The sequence below is a fragment of the Corythoichthys intestinalis genome, chromosome 17 (genome assembly GCF_030265065.1).
Source record: "Corythoichthys intestinalis isolate RoL2023-P3 chromosome 17, ASM3026506v1, whole genome shotgun sequence".
NCBI classification, from domain to species: domain Eukaryota; kingdom Metazoa; phylum Chordata; class Actinopteri; order Syngnathiformes; family Syngnathidae; genus Corythoichthys; species Corythoichthys intestinalis.
Window position 1 is genome coordinate 36,624,902 of NC_080411.1, and position 12,633 is coordinate 36,637,534.

Genomic DNA, 12,633 nt, shown 5'->3' on the forward strand with positions numbered 1-12,633 from the left:
AAGTACTGTAGCAGATAAATGCTTGGCTTTATTAAATGCTTCTGTTTATCTACTTTAGCTGTGATCGTTGAAGTGACATGTAGAAATTTCAAACTCCTCATGATCACTTCTGGCATTTAAATGTCTCCAACGTCCCCACAGTACACACATTCATTCCAGCGCGGCTTCCTTGCAACTGTTTAACAAGTTCAACGATGATTGACAGATGCCCGTGTGAAGTCTGCTTCTTTGGCCAGATCAAAGCCATTGTTGTGCCAGTGACTGAGAGGATCAAAAGGCTGGGAGAGGGAGGGTAGGAGGCTGTGCGCAGACCAGAAAGTGAGGCGTATGTGGATCAAAAAAAAGAAAAACTATCGCACGTGCTTGCGATGGGACTATTGCGCACACGCACATCGCGATGGCGATGTTTAAACGATATATCGTTCAGGCTTACTAACAAGGTTACCAAACCACCAGTGTCACTCCAAAACACCAAAAATTCATGTGAAATGATATCATAATGTGTTAATAATTTCACACATAAGTCGCTCCTGAGTATAAGACTTATAGTGCGAAAAATAAGGTTAAATGATGCAAGCTGAAGCTTTTGAAAACTGCTTTTCAATTATGTTGAGGGAAAATTTCGAGCGTCTGGACATTTTTCAAGATGGTCTGCAACGACACAGTCCATCGCACCATTTCATTGATTTCTGGATAACTACGTTCGATTAACTCGCATGGAATTTTAAAGAAGCATTCCAATCAGTATATGTTGATCAGACATTTTTACGGTCCTATCTTGCCATACATATCAACATTTTAATTTTCCTTGAAGTATCGTGACAAGGCTTGGTTGCTTACCCCAATTAACCTATAGTCAATGTTTTGGGGAGGCTAAAGATGGCTAAACTGACACCAACACTTTACATATAGGCTACCCAAATTTACAACCGTTCTCTTAGTGTGGCGGTCATCTTGGAAATTTAAACCATGACACTTTTTTTTTTTTTTTTGTCTGAAATCCCCTTATTTTACATATTTCAAACACCTATTTCAAACCAATTCCTGAAATAATCAAACAATCATATGAATCGAAAAGGTGAGTTACTAAAGCTCAATAGTGGCCATTTTGAAAATTAGCGATAATATAAAACCAAGTTGATTGTCTCACAAAAGTCACAATTCTCGCTAAAATCCAGACGAGTCTGGACTACTTGTAGGCATGTGCCGGTATGAGATTCTGACGGTAACCTTAAGCCAAAATATCACGGTATTGCAATTACAGCTCTATCATGCGTTACTTTGAGGTATTTGGGTTAAAAAAAACAACAACATATTTTTCAAAACATAGTAGCAAATTGGAACATAAGTATAATGTTAAGCAAAAAATAATTTAAATATTCTAAATAAAATTTAATAAATAAATCAATAATATAATAATAATAATAATTAATAAATATATAAAAATAAAATAAATAAAACCCACAGCCACAGCTCAACATTATTATCATCAGAACAAAAATGAATTATTTTCCTTAAAAAGCCCATGTGTATGACTCGTATCATGTTCACAATATACACACACTCTCTTTCTCAACACAGACTTTTGCCAGAGAGGAGGGAAAAAAAACATTTTACCACTGCTAGACACACTAAACATGCTGGAGTTAACTCGTAGTTGGTGGGAAACGTTCATGACAGTGTTTACAGACATAAAATATTGAAATATTGTATAAATGCGAAATCATATTGGAGGTGTTGCCTCCTCTAAGCCGCTGCCTTCTGTAACTTTTTAAGAGCCGAAGTGTTCCCATACCACTGATTTCATTTTCTTCGATGGGGGAAAAAAGTTCAGTAGCTTCACCTCCTCCAGCCATCATGTACCACAGCTGATTCACTGACACTGAGCAACAACCGGTGGGGGAGGGTTAAGCTTTGCAGCTGCAAGCAAGTGATTTCTCCCTGCATTTTTGGGACAAAAAAAAAAATAGCTTCTACCGAGACGGCTTGATGAAAATTTTTGCGGTTTTAAAACCTTGACATTTTCATACCACGGTATACCTTAAAACCGGTAATCGGAACATGTCTAGTCCACTATGAGCAATATTTTACCATTCTCATCAGCCATAAAAATTTAGAAAAATATATATGTTTATTAAAAGACATTAAAAAATAAATAAATAAATAGATATTTAATATTTAATAATACTGAAAACGTGATTCAATTACAAATTGTCTTTCCAATGTCAAACTACAGCCGTCTAACTCTTAATTAATTCACCTTTTTAAATATTAATCATCACTCAAATGTTAAAAAACTTAGCTTGTGGTCTTATCAAAATTCAGAACCAATTGAACACTGAGTCTTATGAATTAAGTTAATCTGTTGCAGGGTCAAACTCTAACCAGATCAACCTATCGCATTTTTAAGTAACATTTTAACACCTGGTATACATAAAGTGATAAACAATAGTTAAAGGGATAGACAAGACCTTGCTCATGTGTATCCTGGCAGAAAAAATATTGTTTAATAAAGTGAAAAGAAAAATTTAAATAATGACCAGTATTTCCCAGATGTCGGCAGAGATAGCTGTCGTCAGGGATTTTTAAATGCCAATACTGTTGTAGCTACTTAAATGCGAGTGTCTTAGATTGTCCCGCCTACTCACTATTGGAGAAACTTCGTGACCCAGGAAGTGAAACGGCAGTCTTAATCTGAATCGCAGATGGAAAAAGGTGAAAGACGGATACAGATTGCACAGGTGTCAAAACTGCAAAGTGTGTGTATATTTTTTGAGCTACATTTTACTCGTTTCAGTCATATTAGCGTTTATATGCCGTACGTGCATGGCGTGATTGATGTCGCGTTTGTCACACACTAATAATCCTGCAACGATTAATCGATTAACTCATGTAATTCGATTAGAAAAAAGATTCGAATTAAATTTTGCTGCTTCGAGTATTCGTTTAATTAAAGTGGCGTTGTAATGCTTTGTTTTGAAAGTGTTTTCATTGAGTTTTATTGATTTGGGTGGATACACTGCCCTCTAGGGGCAAGAGTGAATCACATAACTCAATTCAAATGGCTGAATCCAGCTGCTCCCTGTTAAGACCAACATAAGCTAAGTTTTTGTGCGAGCTAATATTTTTTTAATGCCTTCGTAATGTAGTTTATAGGTATATTTAGCCATTTGTTGCTGGAATACGTGTTTGAATCATTTGTTACAAACATTGTAAAAAAAAAAAAACACCAAAAAAACCTAGCGTTTTATAGAATTTAAGCTTGCAGACTTTTGCTATGTAAGTTATCCAATTGTTCTTTTGTTCTACTTAGTCATTTATTTATTTTTATACTGTTTGAGGCTCAGCTTAGGTATTTGTTTTTTTTATGTTCCTTATCCAATTACTTGATTATTCAAACTAACTAGTTCATCGATTAATCGACTACTAAAATAATAGCTGCAGCCCTACACACTAGTAGGGGAAATTTTAGTCTTTATTTTTACAATCTTTACAGGTTTAAGAAATACTTTGTTCAACCGTCTTTCACATTATGGGATTGTTTTAACTTAAAATAAATTTACTTTGGTCATCTGTACCAGGTCCAACTGTCCATTTTCAGCCATTTGGCTTTTTACAGTTATGAAAATGTACAAGAGAGTTGTTAAATATGTAAACAAGCACTATCCTGCCTTTCCACTCAAGCAGCAACCAAAGAGATAAACATAACTCTGTCCCAATTTTTGCATAAAACCAAGCTACATCTGACTTGTTGACAATTTTTTTCTCAGCGTACTCGTGTAGGTGTTTGCCAGAAAGGTCTTTCCATGATTCACCATAAATGCACACAATCTCTAGCCAACTTAAAAAACAGAAGACCCAAAAAAATATATTGTCCTCCAATGACTGTCAAATGACTTTTAAGTTAATCATTGTGGCTACTTTAGAAATGTGGTTAGTTATATTGTATACTGGACTGTCTCAGGAAATTAGAATACACAATATTCTAATTTTTTGAGACAGTCCTGTGTATATATACAGGACTGTCTCAGGAAATTAGAATACACAATATTCTAATTTCCTGAGACAGTCAGGAAATTAGAATATTGTGTATTTCCTGAGACAGTCAGGAAATTAGAATATTGTGTATTCTAATTTCCTGAGACAGTCCTGTATATATACACAGGACTGTCTCAAAAAATTAGAATATTGTGTATTCTAATTTCCTGAGACAGTCCAGTATACAATGTAAGAAATGACGTGTTTTCTCCTCATCTGTGGGTCATACAGGGATTTCAGGAGTTGCATCATTAGATGTCCAGATGATTCGTCGTGCCTCCTGAAGTCATTTCTCTTTTTTGAAATCTTAATCATCCTTAGTTTATCTCCTCTTTGTCGTGGTATACTTGCTTGGCAAGTGGGATGCCGCTACTGTTTCAAGTGCATGAGGAAGATTGATTTGAAGACACGCGTATAGCACAATACCAAGCTCAAACTGTTGTTGTTTTTGACACAAAAAAAAAACTGTTCGTATTGATTGGTGTTTACGCTTGGTTAGCATCAGGCCATAATAATATTGATCAGTCCCCATGCAGGTGTGTTATTTTGTTTTATTCCACATTATTGACTAGTTTTAAAGGTTGTCTGCTCAATTTGTCAATGCAATGGTAATGGTTCATCCAACGCAGCACGTTTTTTTTGGGTTTCCTCAAAAGTGATGGTTGAGAAGAATCCAGCTATGTTCTTTGCACAGTTTATTCATGTAATCAATATATTATACTGCCTCCTGGTGACCAAGTTGTCCACACTAAAATCAGCAGCAAATTGCCCAAACTATTTCTGTGGCTGCCATTGACGGCACTAGTCGAAAAGTCTAATCCATTTTGACTGGGGGAGGCGACTGAACAAATGTCAAAATTGATTGAACGTCTATTGGTGTCAATGGCAGCCAAAACAGTTATGTGAGGTCACAAGAGATTTATAAAAATAAAGATTTTTACATGAGCAATTTTTAACATTTTGATTTAATTACTTTTTAGATAATTGTTGCTTTTGTAAAAATTGATCTTTCAGTTCATTAATTCCTTTTATTTTAATTTATTTCGAGATTTGTTATTGCCCTTTGCAAAATATGGGCTGGCAACAATAAGACAGTGATCCCTCGCTACTTCGCTCTTGAAACTTCACGCCCTCAGTCCATTGCGGATTTTTTTTTTTTTTTAAATAAAACGATTTAAAAATGAATAAATACAGATAAGCTGTTTTTCTTGGTCTAGCAGTGCACTGGAGTTGCTTGATAAAGTTAATGATGATTGAAAGACGCTAAGGTTTGATCTTGCCAAAGACGCTTGGAAGCTGAAACTTCAAAGCACCGCATGTGTCAATCATCGTTTAGCTTGTTAAACAGTTGCTGTGGCAACTCATTGTGTGTAAGTGAGCAGCTTGAGCTGGTTTGAGTGGACTCACTCAATGAAGAATTTAATTAATCCAATAATTCATGAAATTAGGGGACACATACATGTACAGTGGGGAGAACAAGTATTTGATACACTGCCAATGGGTTTTCCCATTGGCAGTGTATCAAATAGTATTTGATACACTGCCAATGGGTTTTCCCATTGGCAGTGTATCAAATACTTGTTCTCCTCACTGTATATTGTATCAACACTGTAAAGAAATCTGGGAATGTAATAATTACGTCTTCTATATACAGAAGTATTTTTGTCTTAGCAAGCTGTGTGAATGCATGTGTGAATGTGTATAAGATTTTTTAACTTAATTGGGCTGTGAAATATGACCACCTTGTGGTCATCATGTTTTGAATTTTCAATTTTTGTCTTTTTTTTTTGGGGGGGGGGGGGGGGGGGGGGGATATGAAGGGGAACAAGCATGCTTCTATTTGTTTAAAAACAATTCGGCGGGTCAGTAGTATGTTCAAAACTTATCATAATTACATTTGAAGTGCTTAAAACCATTTATTAAAATACACCTAAGTTATATACACATGAGGGTTTTTATTATACTTTGAGGGGGAAAAAAGTGGGAAAAAAAACTGAATCTGAATTGATACACTGAACACACACAAAAAAAATGGAGGGGGGGGCGACTTCGCAGTTTTTCCCACATATCGCGGCAGGTTCTGGTCCCCATTAACCGCAAAAAACGAGGGATCACTATACAATTAGATGTCAAATGAGGGCTGACTAATATTGTTAGGGGTTCCGCAAAATACAGAGTGATTCAAAAAGGATGTGCTAAAATCATGACGCGTTTATTGATTTTAAAATCATTGAAATAGACTGAATTAGCTGTCATTTGATACAGGAATTATTCTTGTTTAACTGTGTGTCAGTTTCAATTCGTCTTTGTCGGAAAATCACTTGTTTATTGACGCTCAAAATGGCGACTTCTCAGCAGAAAGCGTTTTGTTAGTTTGGGTTGTTTTTCATACCGGCTTGATGTCGTCCGTGCTACTGGTGGTGGTCACATTGAGCACTTGTAAAGCATGAAATGAAAACTTGAAGGTATATATAATACTTGTATCCTGCTAGTTATAAATTGTTGTCGTTTTTATTAAGTATACCGCAATGGTTTTGGCATATTCTTTTTGAATCACCCTTTATTGTCCTGGGTGCACAATTGGCCACTCGGCCGCAGGTTTGAGACCCGTCTGTTATGTGGGGGTCATAAAAACATTTAAGGAACGGGGGAAGAAATCATAATTCATACATAAAGTGTTAAGTACAATAGGTTCCTGTAAGTTTTAGTTTTCTCAATCAAAACAAGATTCAGCAGTTTTCTGTTGTTGTTCTTGATTTTACTGCAATGGATAGCTGAGTACATGTGTTTAGTTCCGAGCGTCCTGACAGAGCAAATACCGTATTGGCCCGAATATAAGACGGCCCTGATTATAAGACGACATCCTCTTTTTCAAACACAAGTTTGAAAAAAAGACTTTTTGAACACCAAAATAATTTTTATACAGAAAATAATTACAGTACATCTGAAACAAATGATTATAACAATATATTTCAGAGAAAAAGCATGTTATTTTGCCTCATTCAAATCTTTATATCTGAACATTTAAATATGTAAACTGAAGTGCAATCACATTCGTAAATGAATGGCTTCTGGTTTTTGAAATGTAAATAAACCAATCTATTGTGATAAAACAACAAAATTGCAATGACTGCATTAACCATCAAAGTGAAGTCTAACTGTAACTGTAGTCTTGAAACAAATCTGAATTAGGAAAAACACTGCAATAAAATAATGCAAACTGGTTAAACAGAGTAGCTGAGATCTGTCATAACAGATCGGTCCAATGATATCTGGTGCCATCTAGCGTCGTGAATGGGGAGAGTAGCTGAGATCTGTCATGACAGAACATGGCTTCAAAGATATCTGGCGCCATTTAGCGTCGTGAATGGGTATAATTAGGGTTGTTCCGATCATGTTTTTTTGCTCCCGATCCGATCCCGATCGTTTTAGTTTGAGTATCTGCCGATCCCGATATTTCCTGATCCGATGCTTTTTTTTTTTGCTCCCGATTCAATTCCAATCATTCCTGATAATTTTTCCCGATGATATACATTTTGGCAATGCATTAATAAAAAAATGAATAAAACTCGGATGAATATATACATTCAACATACAGTACATAAGTACTGTATTTGTTTATTATGACAATAAATCCTCAAGATGGCATTTACATTATTAACATTCTTTCTGTGAGAGGGATCCACGGATAGTAAGACTTGTAATTCTTCAAGGATAAATGTGACTTTGTATATTGTGACTAAATATTGGCATCTAGTGTATTTGTTGAGCTTTCAGTAAATGATACTGTAGCCATTTAACTGTTCTGCCCAAATGCATGATGGGAAGAGCAACCATGACTGTGCGTAGTGGCACCAATTGATATATCTTCTCTGCGTTGGGAAATAACAGTGTGTGTTAAGAAAAAGATCAATTACTACCTTTCTTCCCCACATTGCTTCCCACGATATTTCTAATCGTAGGGAGAGGGATTGTAAGGCTTTAGCCAATTAAAAAAAAGACTCCAAAGGCTGCCAAAATTCACTCTACTCATTTTACGCTGCCTTTAGCTCTATATATAGATAAAACGGCACAATTACAGATTGAGCGCGACAATGCGTGAGTGGGTCGTGCAGCGCATGCGTTAATTGCGTTAAATATTTAACATGATACATTTTTTGGAAAAATTAATTACGTCATTAACGGGATAAATTTGATAACCCTACCTTAAGCCTAAACTAAAGAATTTGGATGAGTGTAACATATTATGTCTGTAACGTTAAATACAATTAGAAAACGATTTAATTAAAAAATATATATATTAAAAAAAAGGCATGTCCGATATTTTTTTGCCGATTCCGATACTTTGAAAATGACGTGATCGGACCCGATCGATCGGGACATCTCTAGGTATAATGTCTAGACCACGAATGTAAGACGACCCCCTCCTTTTCAGTCTTATTTCAATGCAAAAAACACAGTCTTATATTCGGGCCAATATGGTATAATACTTGTAGCCAGCTATTTATTAATTGTTTTTGTTTTTTGATTAAGTATACCACAATGGTTTTGACATATTCTTTTTTTAATCACCCTTTATTGTCCTGCGTGCAAAATTGGCCCCTCGGCCGCAGGTTTGAGACCCGTCTGTTATGTGAGGGTCATAAAAAACATTTAAGGAACGGGGGAAGAAATCATAATTCATACATGAAAGTGTTAAGTAAAATAGGTTCCTGTAAGTTTTAGTTTTCTTAATCAAAACAAGATTCAGCAGTTTTCTGGTTCTTGATTTTACTGCAATGGACAGCTTAGTACATGTTTTGAGTTCCGAGCGTCCTCACAGAACAAATAAAACTCAAGTCGAAGCACCACTCCGTTTTCTCGCTCTTGATGGAAAATAAGTTTGGCTATAACTCCGCCGTGGTAACTCATAGCCTGACATTCTGAACTATCATGTGAAAGATCTCATGCAGATAGCCGCCTCCTAAGTCCAGGGGCGAGCTGTGCAGCTTGCCTCAACTCAACCTAATTGTCTTTCTCTGCTCGTAGCCTCGTACTGTCCTCAAATGACTTTCTCCGTCTGTCTAAGCGACACCCCCCCCCCTTGCCCCTTTCCTCCCCTCCCGTCCTTTCGTGTCTCTCCAGCACTGCCCACTTTCTGACTGTCTGTAACTGTAGCCTGTTTTTTTGCTCTCCCTCCCACTCCCTGCGACGTATAGATACTGCATTGATCCAGCACACACACACTCGTGAGCCTCCCACTCCTTTCATCATTGATTCACACTGCTTTCTCTCGCTCTCTCCGTCACATCTTATGTGTCTCTTTCTGCACTGGCACTTGTTGAATCTGAGTCTCTGGAGGAGGACGGCGAGATGGGAGAGCGGCGGAGGGATCATGACAGACAGGCAGGGGGAGTCTTGACTGCACGGAATGGAATACCGACATATAAGACGGAAAGGAGATGGAAAAGTCAGTCATGCCGCAAAGCAAAAGAGAATCCTTTCTCTTTGAGAGGGATTTATTAGGGATGACACTTTAGAGCGCACGTCAAACTCCGCTTTCGGGACATCACCGAGCAGCCGCCGCTTTGTCAGCACGTCGACTGCGAAGACTGTCTGAGCACGTTTCTCTGCATTAGTGCATGACCCTGTTTTATGCCGCTTTCCCCAGGTGAGTAAGCGTTTACGTGCCAGATTACACACTCGTTTCTCAATGCAGCCCGCACTGTGCGCGCGCGCGTGTTTGACTGTGTGTTTAGGCGTGCATACTTTTATGTAAGTAAGACAGAGTGCGTGTGTGCGCGTGCACGCGCCCATGAAGTGGGAAAGAAGTACGTGAGGGAGGTGGTGACATTTTTTTCGGCTTGTATTCCTGGAAACTGCTGTGCTGCATTGCTCAATGATGGAACTGATATATATATAAGCAGGGGTGAAAGTGGCTAGAGGCTTTTGGGGCGGGTCAAACTTCTTAAACTACTGAAATGCAAAAAAAAAAAAAAAACTTTTTTTTAGCACAGTTATTTCTACAACACATACAAAAACTGATTTTCATTCAATATTTTTTCAATGATTTGCAAAATAAAAGTTAACAAAAACAGCAATAACCCCAACCTCCATCTCCTAATTTTTATTTTCCCTCATTTCCTCACATACTAAATGCCAAATCTCAATTTTAACTACTTAAGAACATCGGATTAAGAGATGTCCCGATCGATCGGCTTCCGATCACGTCATTTTCAAAGTATCGGAATCGGCAAAAAAATATCGGACATGCGTTTTTTTAATATATATATATTTTTTTATTAAATTGTTTTCTAATTGTTTTTAACGTTACAGACATGTGTTACAGTCTTCCAGAGTCTTTAGTTTAAGCTTAAGGTAGGGTTATCAAATTTATCGCGTTAACGGTGAGAATTAATATTTTTTACATTTATCACGTTACGATATTTAACGCAATTAACGCATGCACTGCACGATCCACTCACGCATTGTCGCGTTTAATCTATAATGGCGCCGTTTTACCCATACAGAATATGAGCTAAAAGGCAGCATAAAATGAGTAGAGTGAATTTTGGCAGTCTTTGGAGCCTTTTTTTTAAATGGCTAAAGCCTTACATTCCCTCTCCCAATGATTATAATAATCGTGGGAAGCAATGTGGGGAAGAAAGGTAGTAGTTGATCCTTTTCTTAACACCCTATGTTATTTTCTTAACACCCTATGTTATTTACCAACGCAGAGAAGATATATCAGTTGGTACCATGACGCACAGTCATGGTTGCACTTCCCATCATGCATTTGGGCAGAAGTTAAATGGTTACAGTATCATTTACTGAAAGCTCAACAAATACACTAGATGGCAATATTTAGTCACAATATACAAAGTCACATTTATCCTTTAAGAATTACAAGTCTTTCTATCTGTGGATCCCTCTCACAGAAAGAATGTTAATAATGTAAATGCCATCTTGAGGATTTATTGTCATAATAAACAAATACAGTACTTATTTACTGTATGTTGAATGTATATATTAGTCCAAGTTTTATTCATTTTTTTCTTAATGCATTGCCAAAATGTATATGATTGGGAAAAATTATCGGGAATGATTGGAATTGAATCGGGAGCAAAAAAGAAAAAAACAATCAAATTGGGAAATATCGTGATCGGCAGATACTCAAACTAAAACGATCGGATCGGGAGCAAAAAAACATGATCGGAACAACCCTACATAGGATGTATGCTAAACTTGAAGTTAATGTAAACATTTACTTTTTTTTTTTATAATAAAGATATAAGTAACATACATTCAGAAAAATAAGTACCGATTACTTATATTATGCAGAGTGAAATGGAATATATTTTGAAGATCGCGCAAACATTGACTTTTTTAAATCATAAGGAAATGAATAAGTAGCCAAACATAAATGAACAAATATAAGTCGAAAGTTTACATTGACAGCTAAGATGTTCTGAACCTCCCTATCAGAGCAAATCAAACTAAATATGATAAATAAGCCTCCTCAACTCTTTCGTTTCTCTTAAAGTTGAAAATTTGATCCATTTTATGTTGCATTGGCCATTTTTGTTCGTATCAATTCAACCTTTTTTTTTTTTTTTTTTTTTTTTTTTTTTTTTTTTTTTGCTGCTCCAGAAAACATGCACATTTCAACCAATCAGAGCTAACAATCTCTGCTGATCATATGTCAGTATGTCAGCCAATTGAATGGATAAATGAGTCCAGGCGTTTTGCTTTGCTGCGTGCGTTTGCACATTGACTTGACTCGTCATCGTCAGACTCTGATAACTGCAGCAGCTGGGGAAACCTCCATGCCGTCCGTGGAATAAAATCAATAATAAATATTGGTGGAAACGGATTACGCTCCACAAGCACTTTATTATGCTTGTTGTTAACACTTGTGTATGTAAATCTGATGTTGGTAGATTGTTTTCTTCTTGGAGATTAAATGCATGTGTGGCAGTTTAGCATTTTTTTTACATAGCGTTTTGACAGTTGCTGTCATATTTTCGGAATCAAAGCACCATGTACCGGAACAGCATTCCGGCCCTGAATCTTATACTGGAACAGAATTCTGGCCCTGAATCTTATACCGGAACTGCGTTCCTGACCGTTCTGGCACACTTTCACCCCTGTATAAAAGTGAATGTGTGTGTGTTACTGTGTTATATTTTGTATGTGTGCTTAGAGCTGGGCGATCTGGCCAATAAGAGGATAAAACCTTTTTATATCGTTGGAACTCTGTTTTTTACAGTTTTGTTACAAAGTTTGTTCAAACTGGTTGGTTTAAACCTCTCAGGGGGTGGTTACTACAGTGGACAGCGATTCAAAACTGAACACTTTTAAGACGTTTAAACCTTCATCAATCAAATTTCTATAGCCCTTTACAAAAACCCGAAAGGTCCTCAAAGTGCTTCACAACAAAGACAAACATGGTACATGGTAAATAAAAGGCAGGAAAGTACTATACTATGATATTAAGAAATCATGATAAAAGTCAAAACAGCAAATAAAACAATAATGTTGATGAGCTGAAGATCCACGTCATGTGTTCCATCTTGCATTGTTTATTTTTTTTCTCTGTTAAACTAGACATGAGGA

The 12,633-nt window shown here is 36.6% G+C and overlaps 1 protein-coding gene across 3 annotated transcripts in view; it reads left to right on the plus strand.

The window, feature by feature from the left end:
* LOC130905159 (nucleus accumbens-associated protein 2) overlaps window positions 1-12,633 on the plus strand; it is a 119,192-nt gene that overhangs the window by 68,094 nt on the left and 38,465 nt on the right. Inside the window, exon 1 of one of the 3 annotated variants that reach the window (XM_057818281.1) lies at window positions 9,152-9,688. The exons of the other annotated variants lie outside the window; for them this stretch is intronic. The gene's annotated coding sequence lies outside the window, so the exon portion shown is untranslated. Of the gene's footprint in view, window positions 1-9,151; window positions 9,689-12,633 lie in introns of those variants that run through there. 3 annotated transcript variants of the gene reach the window in all.